Here is a 13,709-nt window from a genome sequence, read left to right on the forward strand (position 1 = left end):
CCAAGGGCTTGACCTGTATCCCCAACCAACACGAGCGCAGCTTCCTCTGCCTCCACTCTCCCACTCGGGCGAAAGCTGCGAGAACTGGGAGGGGAGGCTGACGTCTTGAGGAGGCAGGTACACACCATGCCCTTCCGCAGCGTCCCACCTCCTCCAGACGCACGTGTTTAAAAAGTCCCTGATCCTCCCCACGTCACCCGACCCCACCAAAGCCTGGCCTTGCGCAGCTGGCCTCAAGTTTCCTCTGAGAGGCCGGCGCGCACAACTGCAGCAGCGACGGCGACCCAGCGCCCAGCGCCACCCGGCCACCCACCTTTCCCAGCCCCCGCCGCCGCAGTCTCCGCCCGCCGGGGAGGGCGTGCTCGGCGACGCCGGAGCCGAGGGTGGGGCGCCGAGAGGGAGGGGACCCCGGGCGCGCAGCTTCTGTGCTCGCTGTGGCAGAGGCGGCGGCTGCAGCAGGTGGAACCAGCTCCGCGGCGAACAGCTCTTGGCCTTGAAATCCGGCACTAGAGCCGCTCGGACAGGAGAAGGCCCGCTGGGCTGGAGCCCGTGGCACCCACCACCAGGGTCCGATCCGTAGTTTCGGGGAACTTGGGTGACCGAGGCCGGCGGGCCGAAGCCGCAGCTGGGGTCGGGCGCGCCTCGGGGTGCACAGCTGCTCTGGAAGCCGCGTTCGGAGCTCAGGTCCAGGGGGACCTGGCTCTTCCCGGCTACCTGAAGAGGAGCCCTCCCGGGAAAGAGCCGTTGCCGGCCCTGGGATTTGGGAGGAGCTCGGAGTGCGCCCGGGCACCTTGCTGGACGCTGTCCGATTGCGCCTCGGTGGCGCGGAAGGGTCCTGAGCGGCGCGCTAGCCTCCCCTCTTCGGCGTAGGAGTGGAAAGCAGGGGGCTCTTCCTGCGTTTCGGGGAGACGGAGGCTGCTCGCTCTGTCCTCCGCGGAGCCCTCGCACCCCTGCCGTGCTTGTCCGGAGAGGCCCGCTGGTTGGCACCAATCTGCAGGAGTTCTCCACTGATCTGATTTCTTCAACAATTTGGAGACGGTTCCCCCCAACGACGCTGGACGCATCTTTCCCCGTCTGTGCGGGCGGGCTGGTCCCGCAGGTCGCTGGAGCCTGTGGAATCCTGTTTCTCTTCACTGACCCTCGAGTTTCACTCCGCGTGGCGTGCCACCTCCCAGACACTGGCCTCGAGGGGAGGGTGCAGGCGTGGCTCCTTTCTGTTCCCCTTTGGAGGGGGCGCGGTCCTTGAGGGGAACGTTGGCCTTCTGGAGTCTCCACTGTGTGTGGCGGGATTGGGGTGCGGGCGGCCCGCCAGCTGGCCATGGCCTTCACTTTCGCTGCTTTCTGCTACATGCTCTCCCTGGTGCTGTGCGCTGCGCTCATCTTCTTCGCCATCTGGCACGTGAGTAGCCGGCAGCGGCTTCTAACTCTTCTTTCGCCCTGAACGCACTCCCGTCCAGCTCTTTCCCCGATTTCTCTAAAATGCCATCTCACTGTCTCCACATTGCGAGGGTGGGAGGGCGGAGAGACCAACCGTGGCGCGTCTGCCGGTTAGACCCCCGGGCGCTCCCTGTCCCGCGGCTGGAACAGTTTGGGGCATCCGAGGCCTGGGGCGCCGGGGGCATCCTCGGCGACCTGGCCACTGGAGGAGTCGAGGGCGGCCGGTTCCTTGGCAAGGCCCCCTTGCCAGGGCCTGGCCAACGTCTGGGCCGGGAGTGGTGGTGACACCCCCACCCCCCAACCCTGCCCCCTCCTCTCTTGCCCGCGGGAGAAGCGCAGCGGTGGGGCCCAGCAATTAGTCAAGTAACTATAACAACTAAACATTTAAAATGTCAGCATCTGTGGTGGGTTGCATTTAGACATAATTGGAGACAAAGTGGAAAGACTACAGGAGTGCCTTGTAAGAGAAAGTGGAGAGAGGCTGGGAGGGGGAGGGGAGGGGAGGGGCCCCCAGGTCGTGGGGGTTGAGGTGGAGGATGCAGAGAAAAGCAGGGAGGTGAGGGAGCCTGGGGAAGGACAGGGAGGAGGGAGGCGGTGGAGGAAAGTCACGCAGAGAGGCCAGAGGAGCAAGTTACCTCCTTTGCTCTCCCGGGGCCTACGCTGTCCCTCTCCCAAAGACCACCTGCAGGTGGCAGACCACGAGGGGACCCCCAGCATCCCAGGGGGGCAGCAGCTTTCCTACCATCCTTCCAGAGGGCTACCCAGGCTGAGGGCAGTCATGGCAGGTCCCAATAATGCAGGTGTGCTGTGGGAATGGGAGATGGAATGCAGGGAACAGGACCGAGAAGAGCGCTGGTCCTCTTACGGAGACTGCAACCTTTGGCAAGTCTGTTCGACTCTCAGGGCTTCCTTCTCCCAGGCCGCTGCAGCTCTCTGCCCTGTCCACTGGAGAGCTGGTGGCCGGATGCTGCGGTCAGGCGGTTTGGAAGGAGCAGCCACAGTGTATCGTCCTTTCCTGCCGTCAAAGGCCTTGCCCTGCCCAGCAAGTCCGGGTGACAGTGGGAGGGCCCTCAGATGAACCCCCTGAGACCCAGTTCTGGGGAGCCTGAGCGCACAGGCAGAGGGGGTGACCGGGAAGGAGGACTCGAGGAGGTTGCAGGGTAGGTGAGATGTGCTGTTTAGTAGAAGTGGATTCTAGAATGTGAGTGTTTATCTTGCAGTAGAACTAAGCAGCAGCATCACCTCTTACAAGGAGGGGAGGGGACCTCGGGGAGACACATTGAGGAAGGCTTTTAACCAATGTCACCTTAGGTATGAGATTTGCTCGTCCCCTTCCACATCTCAAAAGTGAGAAAGTGGAGTCCAATGATCTGCAAGCTTCCCCTCATGTCCAAGGCGGGGCACGTTGGTGAGTCAGTCGACGTGGGAATCTGAGGGTGAGAAGTAGTGGGATTTTGCACCCTCTCTTCCTCTGCCCCGGAATTCTGGGTCTAATCTATGGTGGAGAGTTGAGACTTGCAGTTGTTGACAGGTGTGTAGGAAAGAGAACACTTGACCCAATTTAGAAGAAAAGGGAGTGCAGGGTGGATCATACCTGAACAGTACCGCAGACAGTTGCTCATGGGTTTTAAAGGAGCTTCCCCTGCTTCTCTGGTTTGGGGAAGTTATCTGCATTCTAGAGGGCTAACTACAGCACTCCCTCTTTGCGGCATAACTTCATTTGCTTTCCCTTTATGTGTTTGCCTTGGCCGGAGTGTGGCAGGTACCAGAGAGCTCCAGGTATGGAGTTCTCTGAACCAGCCCCTGAAGCAGAGCAGGTGACCAGAAAGAATCCTTTCCTCTCACTCAGGGGAAGATGAGAAAGAATTCAAGAGAGGGTTGATTAAATGGACAGTTTGTGCCACTGGTTGACTAATAGACATTTGAATCAAAACCAGGCGTGGCCGTGACCCCATGTTGGCCCCTGCTCGCCGGGTCTCCAACATTCACCCCCTTCCCAGGGACAGCTGGGTGGTCGGAACCCAAGCCTGGGGCAGGTCCTGATACCAAGTGGAAATGGCAAGATTCCAGTTTCAAAGAATAAAAAGAATCAGTGCTCTTTGAATTCAAATTACAGTAACACCTCCCAAGTCTCAGCTCCCCTTCCTTTCCGAGTCCTTCTTTCTGCCTCTCCAAATCAAATACCCTGAAGCCCTGCCGCGTGGACCTGGGGCCTGGCTATTGAGGGGGAAACCCGAGATGCACTGATTTCAGGGCGCACAGTGTGTGTGCAGGCGTCGGTTATCTGGGGGAAATGATTTCAACCAAAGTTTAGGACAGTGAGCTCTGTATCAGACTGTGTGGCTGCTTTCTCTCCAGGCTCCTGCATTCCATGTGTAGTTCCTGATCTGATGAGCCATATCGATCGCTTAGCGTATGCTGACATCCCAAATAGGGAATTGGGCACTTAGCAAGACACCGCAGTCCAAAGGCCTGCCCCACAGCCACGTCTGGGCTGTAAGATGTGAAGATGACACGTTTTTCTTATTAAGTCTACAGTCCTGCTTCGGGACAATGAGGGTAGCTACTACTTAGTGTCCACAGGAGGCCAGTTCTAGGCATCCTAAAGACTTCGCAGATGGGTCTCCAGCTGCTTGCCTCCCCCTTCGGCCCACTGCGGGTCTGGGAGCAAGGATGGATGTGGCCAGCCACGAGCACAACACGTTTTTTGAGTCTTGTTTTTTACGTTGAAAATTTACCTGCATTTATTTTCAAGTGAAAATATTTAAAATTACCAATTCATTATTTTTTTAAAAAGATTTTATGTATTTATTTTTAGAGAGAGGGGAAGGAAGGGAGAAAGAGAGGGAGAGAAACATCAATGTGTGAGAGACACATTGATGGGTTGCCTCTCATGTAGCCCCAACTGGGGGCCTGGCCCTCGACCCAGGCGTGTGTCCTGGCTGGGAATCGAACCTGCGACCCTTTGGTTTACAGGCTGGCGCTCAATCCACTGAGCCACACCAGCCAGGGCCCAGTTCACTTATTTTTATGTCAGCCACTATCTTTGAGTACATTTGTCACATTTGGAAGATGCGGAATAAAACCGAATGTGTGTGTGTGTGTGTGTGTGTGTGTGTGTGGCTTTGCGTACCTTCAGGCACAGTCTCCTACTGTCCAGGCAGCCCTTTAGTCCTCACAACCAACATTTTACAAATTAGGCAACTATGGACCAGAGAGGTTACGAAACTTGCCCAAGGCTGCCCAGCTGGTATGTGGTGGACCTGGGATTTATGCCCATGTCCTTTTTCTGATGCTAGTGACTGTCGTTGGATTGTTTAACTTTGATAATAGTGGATAATGTTTCCATCCAAAGGATAGAAACCATAGTATAAATAAAATATTTAGAGTTGGAAGTTCTGGTCGGAGTTACAACAAGATGCTAAAATATATATTCTTTTTTAAAAGAGGAAATTCCATTTCATTTTTTCAAAATTATGTTTTCTGCTTATAAAATGATACAGGGTTCTTGCTGAAAATTTTGAAAATACACAGACATATAGTGGAAGGAAAGCACCACTAATCTCATCATCCACAAAAGATTTGGGTGTCTTCTCTTCCAGTCACTGTGTGTCTGCGTATTTCTAAAAACCGCATACGGACCTTTAGAAGGAGAAAACGTGGTCTGATGGGTTTCAGGTATGAGGGGGTGTCTGTTTCCAGCCCAGACAAAATGAACAGTTCACCCACAAGGGCCCTCTCAGCTCCAGCTTGGTTGGGCCCGTTTGCAGATTGTCTTGTCCATGTAAACACAGATGAAACCACCCTTTGAAAAGATCGAGGATTCAATACCGATTATTTGAGGGGTCTAACTTTTAAGGTTTTTTTAAATATGTGCAGTCACGTTTTAAAACCCCAAGTTGTCACAACATAGAAGTCAAATAAACTCCCAACAATATTTCTTTGGGTTCACGGCAGCACTTGCTGTCGGAGAGTTTTAATGGGCCCCGACTGATGCTAACAAACACAGGCTCCCCGAGAGGCAGTTCTGCTCGGTGGAAGGTCCTTGTAGCGGAGCCTTTCGGCCAGCTCCCCCCTGTCACAGATTCAGCCGCTAGGAACCGAGTGAGGCTCAGTTTCTCAAACTGTCCATCTGGAAACAAACAAACAAACAAAAAGGGTCCAATGACATGATGGGACGCCCGGAGTTGACAGTGGCTTCTCTTTTGAAGACCCTCATTTGGCCATAACTCACTTGATCTCCACTTCTTGTTCTGCTCAAGACTTCCCCAGCCTCCTCTGGCATCACGCCTGCAGATGTGACCTTTGCCCCTCTGGCCTCCCCTCCGCCCCTCCTCTGTCATCCTCCCACCTGTCCATGGCCTCACAGCGGTGGTCTGAGGATGCTCCATGAGGGTGGTGACATTTGCTGATTCCCTGCTGTTTCTTCGGAGCCCAGAACAGTGACTGGCACATAGCAGGGGCTCAGTAAATGCTCGTGGAGTAATTCCTGCTTCCTTCTGGCTTGGCGCACTTCCGGCTGACTTGGTAACTCATTTCTGATTTGGCTTTTGGCTGCTTCCCAGGGACTGCTCCTGGGGCAGTTTGGCTACATGTGTGTTCCCCTGTACCCTGGCACTTCGGAGCCTTGGAAACTGGAGTCGTTACCAAAGACAACGGGCTCTTACCATGAGGTGTAGGGGCCATCTCGATGACGGTGCCACTGGGCTCCTGCAGAGGCACAGCCTGGGGAGCAGTACTGGCTGTAGCTGGGGACAATGCCTTCGCTAAGGTGTGACATCTGTGCCCTCTGGGCCACCGCACCCTTGCTGGCATTGAGGGGCTGGCTGGTGATTTCCCAGCCCTCCCTGGAAGAGAAGCTTGCACCCATATCAGAGGCCTACCATGGTCAGGTGGAGAGAGGGGAGAGAAGAGGGCAGAACTCAGAGAGGACCTAAAACCAGCCGGCACTGGTCCCCGTTCCATCTGCTTGGTGAGATTTCAAGGCCTGTTTGTGGTTGGACGTTGTAGGGAGTGGTAATGCTTGACTTGGACCGTAGAGGTGCTGAGCAAACGTGGAAGGCAGAGGAGGCCTTTGCCAGGTACTTGGAGCCTCCACCCCTCCTGGTCCTGCAGCCACGCCCAGGCAGAGTGCCCTCCTGAACTGCAAGGCCTGATGACCTCACTCGCCTCATCCCAGCGCCCCTCACATGGAGTGGCTCTGTGCTATCGTCTCCGCACTCCTGCTAGGTGGTTCCTCCCCCTCGTGGGAGGTCTGCAGATGAATTCCTGTGGCGATGTGCTCTCTGGACAGGGACCTTACCGGACTTCCTTGTCGCCATCATCTGGAGCCACCGAGGACTTGGCATCTGGTCACAGTCACACCCCCTTATCCTCTATCCTCCATCCCAGATGCTGCTGGTGACCGTCACCTCCAGCAGCCACTTCCTTCCCTCGGGGCCCACTCCCTGGGCCTGCCTTTCAGGTGTGACCCCCGGGCTTTCTCAGCCCCACTCTGCTGCCCTGCTCTTGGCCATCCCTGTGACTGTGACGTCTCGCCCTTGAGGCTAGGGTCCAGGTCCTGCCCTGTGTCATCAGACCTCACGTCCTCCACCCAGCTCTTAGCACTACTCTCAGCACTGTGTCCTGTGTGCTGTTACTACCCCTGGGAAGCCCTCGGTCTCCCAGGAGCTGGCCCGTTCCCCCCCTGCCCCCACCACCTGGTGCCTGAGCTGCTGGGGCAGACATGAGTGACATCATCCAACCTCAGGACCTCAGCCAGGCCTCTTATGGCCTCCTAACACATCAGTGTGTCCCCTCCCAGTTCTTTCGGCTCCTACAAAATTGTTCTAGGCCTTTGGCATTTTCTCAGGGCCCCCTGTAGCTCCCCAAAGCCCCTGACCACTTCCTCTCCGCAGATGACTTTGCCTCCAACTCACAGAGAGTGTGGAGGTTATCAGACAGGGCACCCCCCCCCCGCCGGGGGCTCGGCCCCCACCCCCAAACTGCCCCAAGCCTGTGCACAGTTCCTCTTCCTCCCCTGACTCCAAAGGGGCAGAGTCTGCCCTCCTGATGGTCCTTCCTCCCGGCAGGTACCAAGGCGGGACGTCTCTGAGCTGACAGGCCAGCCCCTTTGTGCCCCTGATGCCATCCCGCCTCATCCCTCACAGACAAGTTTGGCTCCACCACGTCCCGCCTGCGATCCTCTTTTTATTCCACATCAGACATGCAGAGAAGTTCAGAGACCCATAAAGGCTCCTGCAGTCCCCGCCCAGGATTGGCAGGTGTTAGTGTTTCGCCGCCGCTGCTTCTCTTTTGTAAAGGAATTAATTTCTCCCTGGCCCCTGCCTGTGCCCTCATCTCTGCTCTTGGCATGGGCCCTGGGTCCTCCCAACGTGGCCTCTCGGTGCCTTTGACACATCCATGTCCTCTTCTTCCTGCGGCTGTCTTTGTTGCTTCTGTGTTCCTCGCCCCCCAACTGTCCCCCTACCTGCCCCTCTGTGGGCTCTTCCTCCTCTCTTCATCTCTCCACTGGCGGCCCCGCTGCCTTGCCCACCTGTCACCCATGTAGCCTATCCCACGGCCTATATGGGCCGCCTATCCCACGTCCCATAATTGGTCCCAGGCTGCATGCGTCTACACGCCCCCCTTACTCCATAGCCCCAGTGGGCCCAGGAGCACCAGTGTCTCCCCACTCCTGTCTGTCCTTTCTCCATCCCTTCTTCTCCCTGCCTCGGTTCAGGCTCTTACTGCTCTTTCTCAAAGAGTCGTGTCTCTTCCAAGCTGGTCTCCTTGGTTACCCCCCACAGATCAGCCAAGAGTGCCCTTTCTAACACCCACAAGGGTCTCTTTTTGTCATTCCCATACCAAGCATTCATCTGGCTTCTGTCCCTGCAAAGTTTAGGGGCCTGCAGGACCAGGGCCTGGATAGCTGCTCAGCCTGGTTTCTTGTCTTGTGTTCCGCACACCCTCGACTGCTTGCAGTTATCTGAACAGGCTGTTTCATGCCCTTGGAATGTCCTCCACCCACCCCGTTCTTCACCTGACCAGCTTCATCCTCAGGGAAGTCCCACTCTCCCTTTTATCCGAGCCCCCTATCCTGAGCCCCACTTTGCACTGGTCACGTGGTTTTGTATCTGACTCTCTGACTGCACCATAAGCCCCTCCTGGACAGGAGCTCCGCCCTCATTTGTAGCCTCAGTGCCTAGCACAGAGGCGGCACAGTGGCCAGAGCCCGGTGAGTGAAGAATACGCACTTTCAGGCTCCGGTAGCTTCCTGTAGCCAACCCAAGTTTGACAAGTTTGCTTCATGAATGGTTACCCAGACTTACCTGGTTCCATCAGGTGAAACGCACATTCCTGGGCTCCACTGGAGGCCCGAGGAGTCCCAGGCATGGCGGAAGGGTCACCAAGCTCAGTCCAGAATCACCAGGCTGAGGGAGACCTGGAGGGGCAGAGCAGTCCGGCTGGAGGTGAGGAGGGCCCCGCTGGACTAAGGTTCAGTAGGAACTGCTGTCATTGGAAGGGGCTGTCACACAGGGGCCTATGCGCCCTAGGGCAGAGGACGATGTCAGGGCTGCCATCAGCTGTGTGGATTTTATGCCTCAAGATAGGAGTCCGTGGTGTTTTGCGGTACCCATTTTTGGTCAGGGATGACGGGGAAATACACCTGTCTCCCATCCCTTGGGGACCAGGTACAGAGTGCTTCTGGGTCGCTCCCTCCGCTCGTCACTGGGGGGTCCTTAGGGAAAGAAAATGGCTGGCTTGGTTCAAATGCCGACATCATGCCTGCAGGTCACAAACTCCCACCCGCCGTAGGGGGCTGTGGGGGGACAGTGGCTGCTGGGGCCTTTCGGAGCCAGGGCTTCTGTGTCCTGACGTGGGCGACTCAGACTGGCCCTCATGCCGATGGCACATGGGAGCTGATTAGTTCCCATAAAGGTCACCTAAAACTTCAAGTGCACAATTAAATCCCGAATTGCTCTCTGAATACCAACTCAGAACAGAGTGAGGAGGCTGGCAGGTACTTTTAATCTGGCATAGAGAGAGAGGCAAACATGAGGCATCCTCACATATGCTACAGTAAAGCCAAAATAGAAAACACTAAAAAAGTTATCGTCATCAAGAGGAAGCTGATAGACTGTCCCAGTCGCTGACGTTTCCGTGTGCCCAGCATCACAGGATTGAAGGACTTCAGGGTCTAGGTTGGGGCCACCCCTGCCCCTGGGTGTGGGGCCTGAAGACTAAGGGTGGGCACTCCCAGATCTAGGCTAGTGGCCGCGTCGGCTTGGTGTTGGAGGCCCGCCGCGTGTCTACCCTGCAGTCGGTCTCTCTCTGTCCCCCCATCTCGTAGCCGCAACTCCACGGGGAGTTGCATGGCCTCCAGTCCAGGTGTGTTTATTCCTCTTCCCACACAGATGCCCTTGGACCTAAATGCTGCGCGTTCTTTCACTGTCTCAGCATTATCACTTTGCAGGACAACGCCCGGCCAACTGAGCCCACCGGTCAGGGCTCCGTTCCCATTCTTGGAAGGTTTGGGCTGCCTACCACCCAGAGCTCAGCTCCACTCCCCTGCCCAGCAGGTGCTCCTGGGTGGTTCAGGAGAAGGGGTCTGGTTGTTGGGGTGTCCCTGGCCTCAGGGACTCCTGGGCATTGACTGCTTCCTTATCTCCTTCTTCCCTTCTTTCTCGTTACTTTTGACCTCCTCTTATTCCTCTCCTTCACAGAATTCCTAGATCGGCTGGAGGTCAAGCAGGGTTACTTAGCCCAGCCGGAGGGCCCAAGGGCAGGGGAGTGAGCTGATACCACATCCTTCCCCCAAGCTGCCTAGAACCCGGGACTGACATTTCCAGAAACTCAGCCTTAGGTATCTCTTCTGGTTTTGTGTTCATGGGGTCCATTTTGCCTATGGAATATAGCTCTCCTGCTGGGAAAAAAATGCAGGGGAGGAAAGCAGAATCTTGGAGCTGACTTCCTTTTTTTTTCTTTCCCCATATTGGCAACTGATTCACAAACCCTAAAAAAGGAGTTGATAGCAACACAGCTAGCTAGCTGTAGCAGCCCAGATGGTCCCCTATATAATAGAGGCATTTGTATCTGGGGTAAAAAGTATTTAAATGAGTTCTGTGAGCCTTATTGAGGAAAGGAATTAGCAACTGCAGCCAAGGGTTGTGGGTATGGACCTAGCGAAGTGACTCTAGTCCCCCCAGAATTGAAAGATTAAGAAAGAGGATTAGGAGGTGTGAGACATGGATAGCAGGGAGCTCAGACGGGGAAGTGGGTTCTGAGCGTGCCACACTGCACTGTGTGTAGGCCTGGGATAGCTGGCCCTCGGGTGTATCCGGGCACAGGTGTCCTGTCTGGATGTCGTGTGTGTAGATGGTGCTACCTGTCCACCCAGATGTCCTGCTACCCCGGGGTTGGGGGCTTAGCAGCAGCTGTAGGCAGACCACGGCCAAAGAGAACAAACTTGTGCCAACCGTTTCTAAATTCTGCCCTGACCAGATATGTACAGATGATCCTGCTTCCCCACTCCCCCTCTCTGTGCTTATCCAGAAATGGTGCAGGCTCCGGGAGTCTCACAGGCGTGCCTGAAATCCCCATACAGCTTTTACTGTTCTCATTGTCCTCGTCCTGGGCAAGCCGCTGGGTGGGGCTTGGAAATCTTTATACGATAGGGGTTCTGAATGGTGGGGGCATCATCAAGCTGACGTTGGTCACTTCGTGAGGACGGAAGGGAGGTGACCTCGGGGAGGGATGGGTCACAGCCACGGAGCGGAGTGTGTGTGAGTGGCAGTGGATGGGCAGAGACAGTCTCCTGGAGCACATGGGGCTGTTATCTGGGGCTGGGAATCGGAACCAGACGCTGTGGGATCACAGCCACTTCATCCTTGCTGGACCACGGCTTATCCTGGGATAATTTTCCTTGGAGGCCCTGGAGAGCGATGAGGAAGTGCGTGGAAGCCAACAGAACAACAACAAACAGTGTGTCCTGACTGGAGAACAGTGGAGAAGATCGTTTTCCCTGTTGACATCCTTCTCTCTCTTTGGCTGACGGTCTTAGAACCAGAGTCGTGCCCTAGAAAGGGGCTGGCGGGTAATGGGGCTGCGGCTGGGTGGCGCCCACAGACAAACTGCTCCCTGGGTTTCGACTAGTGCGTGCATCGCCCTGGGCCCTTTGTGTGCATAAAAGGAAGGAGCCCAGCAAAGTGGTCTCTAAGCTCCTATCCATCCCCGAATTCTGTGGTTTCTCCTCTGTTTGCTACCGGTGTTTTGTTCTCTTCCCATGGCCTTCCTGGGCATTCGGTGTCAGATGTCCGTGGTGAGAAAGTAGCAGTTAAGGTTCTCAGAAATCAGTTCTGGCCACCTTCATCCAAACAGGGAGTCACAGAAAGGGGACAACAGTGCCTGCCCCCAGAATGAATGGCAAGTCCGGAAAACCATACTGGACACTACAGAATAGCCTGGGTTTAGATCGCTGCCCCTCCCGCTTTGTCCTTGAACTACCGTTTCTGAGGAGGGAAAGAGTCTTATGGGCCGAGCTTGGGTTGGTGGCCCTGCTGGCAGCGCTGAGTGGTGGGTATGACGGGCTACCCCCGTGGAAGGACAGGCACCTGGATTTACCGTCCCACCCGGACTGCACCCAGAGGGAGAAATCCCAGAGGGAGTCCCACAGTGTAGATGCTGGGTGACCAAAAATGACAGATGCCCACCGCCTGAGCTCTTCAGATTACCTCTCACCTCACCTGTACTCAGGCTCACTTCTCGTCGCCACAGCCCCTGCGACACGCTCTCCCGTGTAGCTGCAGAAGAAGGTCTGATTTATCTTCTTTCTCAGCACGATGAGGAGTGGCTGTGTCCCGGCCAGGGGGCGGGACCTACTGGTCTTCTGGCCCCAGTCACGTTTTCCCACCCGAGTGCTGGCTCGCACTGCCCCTTAGCCACATCTCAACTTCCTCATCATTAAAGCAACACGCCAAGCTTCCACGGCACGTGGCTGAACCTACAGCTTTGACAGAGAGCACGTGGATGCGGGCTTGGCGTGACCTAGCAAAGCACATGCAAGGAACAGCCACTGCGCAACTCAAGAGTAATCAGGAAAAGGGTGCCTTGCCAGTTTGCTGTCTCACAGCCTGTTTCGCCCCAAATTCCAGGATGCGTGAATGGGAAAGTGGAACCCTGCTCTTCCTTTCTGCTTGGAAAGGCAAACTCCTATCCCCCAGTTCCCTCCTCTCTCTGAGAAAGCCCCCCATTGCCCCACATCAGCCTGTGCTGACAGTTGCTCTCAGCTTCAGCCTCCTGTGCCGTGCAGAGGCAGGGCCCGCAGGCTCCCTGCAAGCCGGATCGGAACCGCTTGGCATGCACCGTCTGCGCGTCCCCAGCAGGAGCCACTCTCTGGTAATTAGTAAAGCTGGCAACTTCCGCCCCTGTACTGAGTGCGTGATTTTGCTCTGTAAATGGGAGGCAGCCTCAGCCGTCTCCCGGGGAGCAGTGATGTTAGGGCTCAGAGCTGCACTGTGTGCTGGCTCCTCCCCCGTCCTACGACAGGTGTCATAGAGGAGCAAAGTACGGTTTGATGTGGCAGCGTTGTTAGAGCCCAGTGAGGAGTGCTCCAGGGGCAGAGCAGTGTCAGAAGTCAGTCCCGCCGAGCCACGGGGCGGCAGGGCAAGTGCTGTCCTGGGACAGGGACAGAGGAGCACCCCCTTGGGAGAGACAAGTGCCCAGCAGGGCCACAGGGAAAACTTGGTTGCTCTGAGCTATTTCTTAATCCATGTCCTCCCCAGGTTTCCAGCTTTTCCTTTCTTATATTAAAACACCAACAGGAACATTTTATTCAAGATGAAGAATTGATCAAACAAACGAAGCCCAATCCAGTAAAGGGTTTGGGGTCACGGCTCGGCCAGCGTGGCCGGGGAGTGTGCGAGTTGCTCCGCTGACCGTGCGCTTCTCCTGGAAAAGGGGCAGAGGTGGCCCAGCCGGGCTGACAGTTTGCTCATCTGGGGCATTTCAATTTGTCTTACATTGGTGAAAGGGGAGAGAGCCCTGTGGTCGTGCCGTCCTCGGATCCTGGCAGCTGAAGGGTCTGTCCTCACATTCGGAAAGGAGGGTGCTTGAACCCAGGGCGTGGGGGGACAGGCCGAGGCCTCAGGCCCCGAACGGCAGAGCCCTGGGCAGGCCCGGAGGTTTCCGGATTCCCAGGCCAATGTTCTTCCCCCAGTCCCAGGAGGTTCCGTGGGGCAGCCGTCTGTGGTTCAGAGCAACGAGATAAAGACGAAAAGTGTGTGTGTTGATCT

General features: G+C 56.1%; 1 protein-coding gene across 1 annotated transcript in view; it reads left to right on the plus strand.

The window, feature by feature from the left end:
- Nucleotides 1-13,709, plus strand: part of CNIH3 (cornichon family AMPA receptor auxiliary protein 3) — a gene marked incomplete at its 5' end in the record, with an annotated part of 96,691 nt that overhangs the window by 18,661 nt on the left and 64,321 nt on the right. The window lies entirely within an intron of this gene.

The sequence above is a fragment of the Desmodus rotundus genome, chromosome 10, assembly GCF_022682495.2.
Source record: "Desmodus rotundus isolate HL8 chromosome 10, HLdesRot8A.1, whole genome shotgun sequence".
In the NCBI taxonomy this organism is placed as follows: Eukaryota; Metazoa; Chordata; class Mammalia; order Chiroptera; family Phyllostomidae; genus Desmodus; species Desmodus rotundus.